Source organism: Peromyscus maniculatus, chromosome 20 (assembly GCF_049852395.1).
Source record: "Peromyscus maniculatus bairdii isolate BWxNUB_F1_BW_parent chromosome 20, HU_Pman_BW_mat_3.1, whole genome shotgun sequence".
In the NCBI taxonomy this organism is placed as follows: domain Eukaryota; kingdom Metazoa; phylum Chordata; class Mammalia; order Rodentia; family Cricetidae; genus Peromyscus; species Peromyscus maniculatus.
The window spans coordinates 26,464,322-26,477,762 of NC_134871.1; the positions used below are offsets into that span (position 1 = coordinate 26,464,322).

The 13,441-nt window shown below is 44.2% G+C and overlaps 1 protein-coding gene across 3 annotated transcripts in view; it reads left to right on the forward strand.

Annotated features, from left to right (window-relative positions):
- The first annotated feature begins 3,034 nt into the window (after positions 1–3,034).
- Positions 3,035–13,441, forward strand: part of Rnf19a (ring finger protein 19A, RBR E3 ubiquitin protein ligase) — a 44,746-nt gene continuing 34,339 nt past the window's right edge. Inside the window, exon 1 of one of the 3 annotated variants that reach the window (XM_076555913.1) lies at positions 3,035–3,306. The gene's annotated coding sequence lies outside the window, so the exon portion shown is untranslated. Of the gene's footprint in view, positions 3,307–3,483; positions 3,792–13,441 lie in introns of those variants that run through there. The other 2 variants (XM_076555914.1, XM_076555915.1) reach the window with 2 other exon arrangements.

Here is a 13,441-nt window from a genome sequence, read left to right on the forward strand (position 1 = left end):
CCAAACAGATGCTCTTTACTTTTACAAAATGTATTGATGCACACTAATCATTTAGCATCCCCTTACCACATCCTTCAAGGCATTCAATCATCTGGCTCCAGAGTCCCTACCTCTCCCATCTAAGCCCTTCCTCTCACTCACTATTGCCTTGAACCTGGACAGGTTTTTCTTGCCAGGACCTCCCACCTGCTGGTCCTCAAGCATCCTCCATGTCCTTTCCTTCTTGCCTTGCAGAACCCAGCTCCATTCCAACAGCAGAAGAGTTGAGTTTAGTTTGAGAGAACAAAACACAGTATTGGGCTTGATACTTTTTATTCTGTTACTTTGTGTCCTAGTTATGGTCTTATTGCCATGAGGACAAAACGCCACGAGCAAGGCGATTTACAAAAGAAAACAGGATTTTTTTCTCCTAGTTTCTCTTAAGGATTTAAATCAATTGGGTGTATGGTTTCAGAGGGTTATAGTCCATGATGGTAGAGTAAGGGGTGGTGGCAGGAACAGCTGACTACCACATCTTGATCCCAATCACCAGGTAAAGAGAGAACTACTGGAGATGGTGGGAGGCTTTTGAAAGCTCAAAGCCCGGCCCAGGACTCCTCCAGCAAGGCCATATCTCTTAATCCTTCCCAAACAGTTCCTCCAACTGGGGACACGTATTCTGACGTATGAGCCTTCGGGGGCATTCCCACTAAAACCATCTCACTCTGGGAAATTCATTCCTTATCCTTCCTGCCGCACCCTCCCATGTAAGTTCTGTTAGAACAAACACATTGACTGTCTGCTCCACTGCTGTACCCTGGGGGCAAACATCTCTAAGTTCAGCACACAGCAAACTACGTCTAGAACCAACGCCGAATGGATCACAATGGGAAATTAGGAGAGTGCCGCAAAATACACCTGGGAACCCGAGGGGATGGTGAGGTGTGGCACTGGCTTTCCGTTTCCAATGTACATTGTATCATCTGGAGTTTAACAGACAGACAGCTACCCAGAACCACCTTCACTAGGGTGCAGCCTAGACATCACAGGTTCCACTGGTGGGCGGCAGCCAAACTTGAAGTGATTGCCCTTGGGTCTACATCCGAGAGAGAGAGCAGAGAGCTGTTTAGAGGGCACAGTAAATAAGACTTACTGAAAGTGGAGGAAGGAAGAGCGTCTGGGAAGAACCCTAGATTTCTGGCATGGCCATGGTTGAATGGAAGAAGTAAATTTTGTTTGTTTTAGATAAATCCCTATCCCATCTCAGACAGACCTGAGCTACAGGTATGTCTTAGTTACCGTTTCTATTGCTGCAACAACAACAAAAACATGACCACAAACAAGTTGGGGGAGGAAAGGACTTACTTGGTTTACACTTCCAATCACTATTCATTAATGAAGAACTTCAGGACAGGAACTCAAACAGGACAGGAACCTGGAGGCAGGAGCTGATGCAGAGGCCATAGAGGGGTGCTGCTTCCTGGCTTGCTCCTCCTGGCTTGCTCAGCCTGCTCTCTTATAGAACCCAGGACCACGGCCCAAGAATAGAACCACCCACAATGCACTGGGGCCTCCACCATCAATTACTAATTAAGAAAATGCCTTACAGCCTTGTCTATAGCCCTGATCTTTTTTGATTTTTCGAGACAGGGTTTCTCTGTGTAGCTTTGCGCCTTTCCTGGGACTCACTTGGTAGCCCAGGCTGGCCTCGAACTCACAGAGATCCGCCTGGCTCTGCCTCCCGAGTGCTGGGATTAAAGGCGTGCGCCATCACCCCCCGGCCAGCCCTGATCTTATGGGGAGGCATTTTCTTACTTGGGGATCTTGCCTTTCAAATGACTAGCTTGTGTCAAATTGACATAAAACTGTTCAGCACAAGGTGCCTTTATAGATAAAAGTGAGATGTCCAACAGATGTATCTCTTTCTTAATAGATGAATATTGGCCTAGTGAGGAATACACATCCTTCCAATTTCTCGGAAGACAGAAGAAGAAACTGAATCTCTGAGAACCATGACGGCTATACAGAGTGCAAGACCATTGGTATTTTGCACAACTCAAAACTCCTTCCCAGCCATTGCCCAATCTATACTGTAAAGCTATTCTTGCATTGTTCGTAGGCTTAAAGTGTCCTGTAGATTATCGTATATTGCATGCAGTCTTCAGGTAGCATTTAAAGGTGAACACATAATGGCTCTCAACTTCCAACAAATGAAAATCATACCCGAAATTACTTCCTTTAAGATGTGTGGTCAAAAATACTGAACCTTAAACTGCCCAGCCTGTTTCTAACTGGGAAAAATTTACTGGGTTACCAAAGATGCCAAGTGGGGTTTGAAAAGATACGGCTCCTCGGTTAGTTTTTAATTTAGACACACTGAAATAAGGATCAAAAGTGATATATTTAGATTAAGTAACAGATGGTGAATGGACATTTTGGCATCCATCACATCCATTTCTTAGTATTCTAAGGAAATGATCTAAATCCTCCCCCAAAATAAACCAGGAGAGGATGGGATTGGGACTGGCAAAGGATCTGTTTATTCAACTAAGAATCTATAGCAAATCTTGAATAGGTGAGAAATTCAGAGGGGGTTGATTAAGAAACGGAGAATGGAACACACGGGCTGGATTAAAGTAACGTTGAATTTCCCAGAGATCGACAAGGGCTGGAATACTTCTTTGAGGACGGAGAGCAGCAGAAACCCGCCTCCCCGCCTTGGCCCGGCTCTCCGGAGCGGGGCTGCCAATCAGGCAGGTGAAACCGTGAGAAACAAAGGAGGAGAGCAGACAGCCAAGTGCCGGGTCAGGGTCCTCCAGCCCAGGACGCGCTGCACCCGGGGCGTGGCTCCTGCCGTCCCCACCGGTCACTCAGAGAGACGTGGTCGGGGTTAGCAGAAGGGCGTCGCCCGCCCTCCTGTCCAGGGCGTCCTGCGCCAGCAGCAGCCGGCGGCAGGGCCAGCGGGCGGGCGGGGAGCGGGGCTGGCCCGGGAGGGGGAGGGGCGTGACGCCAAGACGCAGGGCGCGCGCTGGGCGGGGCCGGGCCGGGCGGGGCCGGAGTGGGCGGCGGGGGCGGGGCCAGGGGCGAGGGCGGGGGAGAATGGCAGTTGAGGCGCTGGTCCCCGGCTGCGGCGGTCCGGCTGGAGTCCCCGAGGGGAGTTCGGGAAAGCGGCCGCCCGCAACGCTGGCACCGGCAGCTCCTGCCCCAGCGGAGAAGGTTCCGCGGCGGGGCTGAGGGGCCGACCTCCGTCCTCCCTCCGGCCTCTGCCTCCGCGGGATGGGCCTGCTCGCCCGCTGCCCCGCGCCGCCGCCGCCCTGAGGAGCTGAGGTACGGCGGGCGCCGCAGCCGCGGGGGCCGGGCGCCTCCCTACGGTCGGGGACTCGAGGCGCCGCTCAGGCCGCGGACCGGGGCCGGGAGACGCGCGCGGCTGCCCCCGGGGCGCGGGCCGGGGCGCGGGGTCCGCGGCCCCGGCGGTGCGGTGACTGGCCGCGCGCGGCGCTGCCCGGAGCGGGGCGAGAGCCGAGGGCGGCCGCCGCGGGGAGGCGGCGGGGGCGGAGCGCATTCCTGACGGGTGAAATCGGCCCTAACGGGACGCTTTCCGGGCCTCGCCGCACACTCGCCGCGGACTTCGCCCCCGAAGGCCGCCCCTGGGCCCGGGAGGGCGGCGGGGAGATGAGCACACACTCGGCACCCGCGCGGCGAGCCGTGCGGCCTGGGGTAGCGTGGGAGCGGGGTCTTCCGGGACTCCACCTCCGGCTCTTCCCCCTTCCCGGGAGCGAGGCCACTACTTTGAATTTCCAGCTTTTCCTACGGTCTGGGATCCACTCTGCCGTTGCTCTCCCTCTTTTTCCATTTCCATTAATGGGAAGAAGTAGTTCAGGGTTCATTAATCCCGAGACAAGGGCAGCGAATAAAAGAGGGAAGAGGATGGTGAAGGCTATATATGGGAGAAAGAAAGGTTTCATTTTTTGCTCATTGGCCCCTTGGAGGTAGAAATACATGGCTGGTGGTTTACTTTGTGTAAGATTTGCCGTTGGCGATGTCGGTAAGGTTAGAAAGGACGGCCTTTAAATGCCGCTGCAATTTTCAAACCCGGAGGTGGGCGAGAAAGGTTGGTGTGAAATGATAGCAGACGGCAAACATGAAAGCCGTCCTTTCCGTGGCTGGTGCTTTCAAAATATTTTGATCTTTCCACATTCTACGTTCGTGTGTGTGTGTGTGTGTGTGTGTGTGTGTGTACACCTGGCTGTCTTTTTTCGTTTGTTTGTTTGTTTCTTATTTTAACCTGGATTCATTGACCCGTTTTATTGTATGTAGTGTGACGATATACTTGTTCTTTTTTTTTCTTCCGGTTTTGCTGTTCACCGGTCCCAGTGCACATCCTACCGCTTCTGTTTGTAATTCAAGCCATTTCCATATTTGCCTGCTTAAGCTTCTTTAACATGGAGCAGCCTGTATTGAATTAAAATGTAAATATTTAGAAAATGGCGATGACCTTATTTTCAGATGTTCTTTTCTTGGTACATGCAATTTCTTGGGAAAGGATTTGGTATTAAGTCTTGGGACTTACTAAACCAAATTATGCAAAACAAAAACAAGCCCCCCTTTTTAATTTTTTAAATTACTGTATACAGTGTAAGTTTAAATTTCATATGACCATGGCACAAAATTTTAATTCCATTGCAAGGTGTCTTTCTGAGAAAGAAAAAAATGTTATCTCAGGGTACTCATTTGAGCCCCAGTAAGATTATTATTATTATTTTTTTAAATCTCGGGATTATTTTAGAAGTTGAAACACAGCCTATTCCTTACTAAAATAGCTTCCTTAATATCTCGTCCTGGAGATGCCTCAGCTGAATATTAGAATTAATATAAAGAATTGTTCGTTGTACTGTTGTCTAGCTAATGCTAGAATTTAACTTTGAATATTTGTCGCAGTTTGTTGAAATTTTGGTGCCCTTTTTAATCTGGCAAAATGAGAGTACCATGTTATTTTCTACTTAAGTGTTGTTAAAGATACTTAGCACCTAGTAGGAACTAAATGGACTGACTTGCCATATTTGAACACAGGTAGTCAAAATATTTTTGCAATTGTTTGTGTAATGTACTTGGGAGTCGTCACTCTTTGAGATAGGGTTTCACCGTGTAGCTTGGTTGGCCTGGATCTTGATCTTGGCTAACCATGAGTTCATACGACTGACAGGATTAAAGGCCTGTGCTCCTCGCCGGGCTAGAAGTCACCATTGTTCTTTAATGGGATATATATGTATGCACAATTTTAGAGGTGTGTGTGTGTGTGTGTGTGTGTGGCTAGTCCTGAGGATAGGGCTATGCAAGGCAAATATCTTAGTACTCCTTGTCTTTTTTTCTTCTTTCCTGTCTTTTGGAAGGATCTCGTATATTTGCATGGAAGGTCCTGGTTTTTCCTGAACACTTAGATATTAAACAGAAATCCTTTGGTTTCTAGTCAGCCCTTACCACCTAATACACATAGGTTCTCTGATCACCTGCCTTCCACCTCTTGGTGTTAGTATCTGTTAGCTACTCCAGAGGTTGAGGTGGGAAAGTTGTTAAAAGCAATTAGCTCGACTCCATGGTAAACAACAATAAACACTAGTAACAACAATCACCATCACCTGCAGGGCACTGAAGACTGAGAAATACAGTTTCCTGACGCTTCTAAGGAAGGCAAACTACTTGTGATAACTTGAATTGTCAAGTGCTTGGCCCAGAGTAAGGTGGTGATAAATTTGGGTACTTTTATATTAGAGTTATTCATTTGTATCTTCCCCACTCAGGAAATAGAGTTTTAGAGGATCATCACTTGTCCTCCTGAGGGTACCTAGGTGACGGTTGTCAAATGCAGGCCTGTCTGACTGACCAGGCATATGCTCTTTTATTGATTTTATTGTTGAGGTTTAGCTAAAAAACTTGAGCATCTTGGGCTAACAGCCAAAGTCAAGTTGAGTTTCTAAATGACTGTTTGGTTGCATGTTACATTCCATTTGTCCAGCTACCTCTTCAGAACAAAGTTGTAGCCTGTTTGGAAAGACTCACGCTCACATAGGGAATACATTGGCTGAATGAAAGCCTTTACCCTGACTTCTGTTCAGCAAGTGTGAGATTACCAGTGGAGAATAACTGAATTTTCTAAACTTAGGCAGTTTTCCCCCTCTCCAACAAAGAATAATTTTTCTCTCGTCCTTTTTTAAAGTCACTATGCCAATTCTTTGTTAACTGATAGAAGATGCATAATGTTGAAGCAGCTTATGAACAAGCACACTTATGCAGCTGAAGAGCGAAGGAAAGTATTCATTGCCTAAAACATTTGTATTTCAGATGGTGGTAGACACTGAAATAATTTTAGGTGTTTAAAATTTGGATACTAAATTGTTTCTCTATAGTTGTCATACATTAGTGATACTTGATATATGAAAATGGGGAGGGAAGCATTTTTTTTAAATAAAAAAAAATAGTACTGGGATGGGCAGTGGTGGCGCACGCCTTTAATCTCAGCACTTGGGAGACAGAGGCAGGTGGATCTCTGAGTTTGAGGCCAGCCTGGTCTACAGAGTGAGTTCCAGGACCGCCAGATCAACACAGAGAACCCCTGTCTCAAAAAAAAAAACCCCAAAAAAGATATTATTATATTGTTTTCATTGTTGTTATCAGTAATATCTGAAGAATTATTGTATTTGTGTGTGTGTGTGTTTTGCCTGCATGTAAATCTAGTATAGGACATGTGTGCAGTTTCTGTGGCAGCCAGAAGAGGGCATCAGATTCCTTTGGGACTGGAGTTACATTGGTTAGCTACCATGAGGGTATTGGGAATGAAACCCAGGTCGTCTGGAAGAGCAGCCAGTGTTCGGAAAGGAGTCATCTCTCCAGCCCCTGAATACTTTATGTCCATGTGTGTGTGCCTGAGTATATGTATGTGCACTACATGAGTGCAGGGCTGAAGAAGTTAGAAGAGTTCCTGGCGTGTGTGAACTGCCATGTTGGTAACCGAACCCAAGCTGTCTGCAGAAGTAGTAAATACTTAACCACTGAGCTGTCTCTCCAGCTTAATCATTGTTTATTGTTAACATTATTTTGGAAGCTATTCTGCTACCTTAAAATTCTTGTATAGTCTTCTTCTCTTGAGGTTATCTAGTGTTTTATTTTGTTTCCTGGATTTTTGAGACAAGGGCTTATATAGCCCAGGCTAGTCTCAAAGGAATTGACTGTGCAGTTGGGGATGACCTAGAATTCTTAATCCTCCCACCTCCCAAGTGCTAGGGTTACATGCCCACTACTGTTCCCAGCTAGCACTTTAAAATTCATTTACTAGAAAATTACTAATTGTTGATTTGGTTCTTTTTCTAATTTTTAAAATTTTTATTTTATGAGTATATATGTTTTGGCTACATATATTTCTATATAGCACGTACATACTTGGTACTCTTGAGAGGCTAGAAGAGGTTGCAGATGGTTGTGAACTGCCATGTGGGTCCTGGGAATCAAACCCAGATATCTGCTGAGCCATCACTCCAGCCCTGTTGATTTATTTTAGAAGCCCTGTTTGGAAAGGTTTTGCTATGTGAAGGTCTCAGTAGGCGAGAACTAATTAACTCTTTTAGCTTAAAAGATAAGTTTGTGCCGGGCGGTGGTGGCGCACGCCTTTAATCCCAGCACTCGGGAGGCAGAGCCAGGCGGATCTCTGTGAGTTCGAGGCCAGCCTGGGCTACCAAGTGAGCTCCAGGAAAGGCGCAAAGCTACACAGAGAAACCCTGTCTCGAAAAACCAAAAAAAAAAAAAAAAAGATAAGTTTGTGCCGGGCGGTGGTGGTGCACGCCTTTAATCCCAGCACTCGGGAGGCAGAGCCAGAGGTGGATCATTGTGAGTTCGAGGCCAGCCTGGACTACCAAGTGAGTTCCAGGAAAGGCGCAAAGCTACACAGAGAAACCCTGTCTCGAAAAACCAAAAAAAAAAAAAAAAAAAAGATAAGTTTGTACATTGAATTTTGAAGCACAGTTTTGGTCAGAAACTACCTTTGTTTATTTAAGCCCAAAAGAAACTTCAGAACTGTTCATCCAAAGCTGGAGTTGTCTCCTTAAAAGTATGTACCCTAACATTTTTATTCTACTCCATTCTAGAGACCCCTAAGAGTGAAAAAAGCCCTTGTACTGTGAATACCTAGCATGTTGCCACTTGAACTTCTCACATTGTATCATAAGGAACAAACTAGTTAGAGAAGAAGGAGAAGCTATTAGGATCCTGATAACAGTAGCAGGAGGCAGAAGTAGGTAAATCTCTGAGTTCTAGACCAGCCTATGTAGGCCAGCCAGAGCTACATAGTGAGATCCTGTCTCTAAAACAAAAACAAACAAAAACAAAGTTTCTGGATGAGTATAATATAATACTAAAAACTACCTTGTCACCAGACAAGTCGTCATTAGTCTGGAATTACAGATTTATATTTGATAATTTCTAAATCAAGCCTTGTCATTTGTATCTCAAGAGGTTACAATTATTATTTTTATTCATGATCACATAAAAATGTGTAGTAGGTGATGTAAGCTCTGTGGTGGCAGAATTGTTTTCTTTGATCATGCTGAAGGTCTTAGTGCTTAGTACAGCATGTAGTGAAATGATTTTAGTATTGAATCAGTATTTGCTAAGTGAATAAATACAGTGTGAGATCACACTCTCGTGTATTCCCCTCTCTCTGTTCTCTTCCCTCTCATTGTGCATGTCCCAGGCTGGCTTGAATTCCTGACCCGCAGTCGTCGTCGTCGTCGTCGTCGTCTTCGTCTTCGTCGTCGCCTTCCCTTAAGTGTTATCAGCTCTGGTTGTGTTGGGCTGGGGTGGAGCTCTGGGCCGTGTGCATGCCAGGCAAGCACTTTACCAGCTGAGCTGCGTTCCCAGCCCCAAACCGCTCTTTCAGTAGAGACACTGTGTGAGCCACAACTATAATTTAAGACGTGCCAGTGTCATTAAGAAAGTAGAAGAAATAAAGTGAAACTTATTTTTGTAATGAATTTTATTTAGCCCAATACACCCAAAATATCATTTCAACATAATTAATAGGTGAGTTTTCACTCTTTCATTTGCACAGGAGAGTGTAGCTCTGAGTATTTTGTGTGGCATATTCCTTCCTGCAGAAATCTTCATCTTTTTTTATTGCCATCTTGATAGTTTTTTTTAACCTGTCTTTTGAAGCCAACTACAGAATTGGCACTTGCTATTGCAGGATTATTGTGTTGTGTGGAAAGGGGACCTGGGTGTTGCTCAGCTTCCCTGTCAGATGAGGGAGTGTGCTGTCCCTTATGGTACTGGGTTACGATAAGTTAACTAGGCACGTGCAACACTGGCCACTCAGACAAGACTCTGCAGAAGAGGTCTTTCATTAGTAGTACCTTGTCTTCCCAAGGCTGGGTGTAGAACAGAAGGAACCCCAGTGAGATGACTGCAAACAGAGTGCCCTGTTGCATCCTCTGAACCCTACTCTCTCCACAGTGTAGAGTCCGTTACAGTGAGGTCCAGGTGGCCTCAAAATCCAGTAACAGCTGCCCTTACAAGGGAAAGACAGGAAATTATAGAAGACATGGAAGAAGAGAAGTCAGTGTGACTGGGGGGACCAAGATTGGAGTAATACAGCCCAAACCCAAGAATTGCTCATAGTCAGAAGCTGGAAGAGGCGTAGAATAGACTCTCCCCCAGAGCTGCAGAAGAACACAGCTCTGCTTATAATCTCAGAACAGAAGAAGTAAATCCCTGTTGTTTAAGCACCACTAGTTTGTGGATATTTGACAGCACCCACAGGAAACTAATATATAATCAAAAGTCTTTAATAAACTAAAGATTGGTGCTTATCTTGCCTTTCGGTCATGCATGATTATCAGGTACTAGACAGTTACATTCTAATCCTTTCTTAGAATTGTCAGGGGAAGTGTGTTAATACCCTCCAGCCTCAACAGGCTTAAGAAATAGATTATATCCTATAAGATGATCTGTTCTGTAACTTTTACTCCTTTTCCTCTTTTTTTCCCAGCTTGTTTTTTTTTTGCTCTTCATTTTTAAGGTGTAGTTGATATTTTGGGGGAGGGGTAGATAAACTGCCGATAGGGATAAACAAGTTCTGCTCCTTCAAGTCTGGTTCCTCTCGCACCTTTCTCTTTCCTGTGCTGACTCCTTCACATCTGTCCTGTACCCTAATGTTGAAGTGCCAGAGGACTGATTGCCCACCTGTCTATAGGTGTGCCCTTGGTGATTTCATCCATGCTCGTGATTTTACACATCACCCCTATAACAACTCCCAAATGACATTTCTAGGCCTGCCTCTACCCCCACCTTCGGTTCTAGAAGGTATGTTTCCACCTAGATAGTTTTTGTGAAGTGGTCCAGGATTTTAGAACCTGTTAACGTTCTCCTATCTTAGGAGACCTCTCTGTTTCTCAATGGCTGCTTTTCAAATTGTTCTTTAGTTAATGCCTCTCAGGAGTCAGTAGTTAAGTGTTTACTGTCTCCCTTTTAATACATTGTTTGTTGAGCTGGCCAGAATGTTTTTAATCTTTCTTTTTCCCAATTGAACAAATACTACCTTCTTTTATAGCAGCTTACTGTTTTCTAATTGATCAGATAATGTATATTATTTATAATGAGTTTGACTGAAACTACAGAGCACCATTCTGCTCTACTTTCCAGTAAAGAACGGCAATGTGGCAGGTGGGTGTGAAGCTGTTCAAGACATACCTCTTTTGGAAGGCTTTGGCATGTGGGAATAGTTTATTCTGAACTTATAGTTTCTGTTTCTGAGAATGATAGAAAGTATCTTGGGTAGAAGGTGTGTATATGGTGTTGGAAAATGATACTTTTCAAGTCCGGAGTGGATTTTTGAAAAATGAATACTTATTGATGCTAATAATTTGTCCCTTCCCTCCATATTTAGAAATAATGTTGTGAAAGTATTTGTTCAATTTTTTTTTTATTACTGTCCTATACACCATTGAATATTTTTTTTTTTTACCATTTGATGTCTTATATTTATTACCAAATTAAAAAAATAATTCCAGTGATGCTTGGATATGCATGAGGGCATAAACATATACACACATACATATATACATAAACCCACGCCCTTTCACCCCCCCCCCCCCCCCGCAACCTGGGCTTGTGGTAATAAATAGAAAATCATCTTCTCCTTCTTCTTCCTTTTTCCTTCCTTCTCCTCCTTCCTTCTTCTTTCTTCTCCTTTCTCCTTCTCCCTCCTTACTTCTTCCTTTCTTCTTCCTCCTTTCTTCTAACTCAAACTATTTTCATGTGCAGAGGGATCACATTACTTTCAAACACTGAAAAGATATCTTCTTCATTTACTAAACCGTGTTCTTTCTTTAACTGAATCTGTACCCCTTTCTGTGATATGTCCCTGATTAACTCTGGACAAACTCACCAAGGATATCCACACTGCATGACACGATACACTTGTCAGCTCATGGTGCTCACTTTATTTGGCCAGGTAGTTAGTTACATTTGGCACAGTTGATTCAACTCTCCCTCTTGAATTAAGTTGAGTTTGCAATGTAGTCCAGGCTGCTTTTGAGGTCTCCATACTTCAATTTTTAATATTAGATCGCTAGAGTTAGGTTTGTCTAGCTATGTAGATGCAAGAAGACTAAAAGCTCTGTATTTACTTTCAAGAAATGTATGTATTTGATAATGTATTCCAGATTTCCAAGTGGCTGACTATACTAATGAGAAAAGCCATTTCAGGCTAGAGAGATGGCTCAGGTCAGAATAAGCGCTTGTTGTTCTTCCAAAGGACCTGAGTTTGGTGCCCAGCACTCATATCAAACAACTCACAACTGACTGTAACTCCAGCTTCAGGGCATTCAACATCTTTTTAGAGACTTGGAGGGCACGAACACACATAGCATACACACATACACATGCACTGGATGGAAATGACAGCACATAGAAGATGGTAAAAGAAAAGGTTGATAAAATTGAAGGTAAAATAAGAAAAGATGCCAAGTTAATGAATTGGGGGAAAGAGACACAAAATGAGCATATTGGCCACTGAACAAACTTAAGTTGTCAAACGTACAATTACAATTCCATAAGCAGAGGAGAGAGAGAGAGAGAGAGAGAGAGAGAGAGAGAGAGAGAGAGAGAGAAAATATTAGAGTTAAAGATGTGAAAAGAAGTAATTCCTTAAATGTTTGAATTAATTTAAAATCCAAGAAGTTCATTGAGTCTCAGACAAAATTAATACAAAGAAAACATCTTAACCACACTGCTTGTGATGGCTAATCACCATTTAGCGTCATTGTTGATACATGTCTCTGGATATGTATAAGGGTGTTCTTAGAAAGGTCTAATTGGAGAAAGAAGACCTACCCTGAACATAGGCAGCATCATGAGGAAAAATCAAGTTGAGCGCTGGCATTTTTCTACCTAGATGCAATGTGACCTATATTCGCATGTAAGTGTGTGTGCATGTGGAGGCCAGCTACCTTGCTTCTTGCTGTGATGAACTGTATTCTTGAACTATGAATCCAAAATAAACCTTAAGTTGCTGTTTTGGTTGGGTGTTTTATCACAGCAACCAGAAAGAAAACCATTATAATGCTTAATACCAAGCATATAAATTAAGACAAAAAGAAAAAGAATCACATTGCCTAAAGGGGAATTGAAGAAAACAGCTTACTTCTGTGAGAGCTGCGCACCAAGATGTATTAAAGAAGGGTCTAAGGCTACAGGAAGATGATACCAGATTTGGGGACGGACGTGAGCCGCATGAAGAAATGAAGAGCCCCAGAAATGGCAAACACGTTGAAAAATAGTTAGTGTCTTAGTTATTCCTGTGAAGAGACCATGACAACAGCATGGTTTTTTAAAGCATTTTCTTCTAAAGAAAAACGTTGAATTGGGGCTGGCATACAGTTCAGAGATTTAGTCCATTATCGTCATGGCAGGAAGCAAGGCGGCATGCAGACAGACACAGTGCTAGAGAAGGAGCTGAGAGTTCCACATCTTGATTTGAGGCAGCAGGAAGAGACAGAGCCATGGCTTGAACTTTGAGCCCTCAAAGCTCTTCACCTTCTAGTGACACACCTCCTCCCACAAGGCCACACCTACTCCAGCAAGGCCACACCTCCTAATAGTGCCACACCCAGTGAGCCTATGGGGGGCATTTTCTTTCAAACCACCACAAATTGGCTCTGTCTTTGAAAGAATTATTTTTAACTACATTTTTGAAGGGCTGGGGCATGTGTGTCTGGGCATGCATGTGAAGGTCAGGGAACGTTTCAGCTTGCAGAATTGAACTCAGGTCATCAGACCTCGTGGCAAGCACTTGTTGAGCCATCTCATTGGCCCCTCTGAAAGGGGTTGTAAGCCTAGAAACTAGTACAATAATTTATAAAGGAGTTCATAAATGTGACAACTAAAATCTTAATTTCTATATTTTAGAACATCAAAC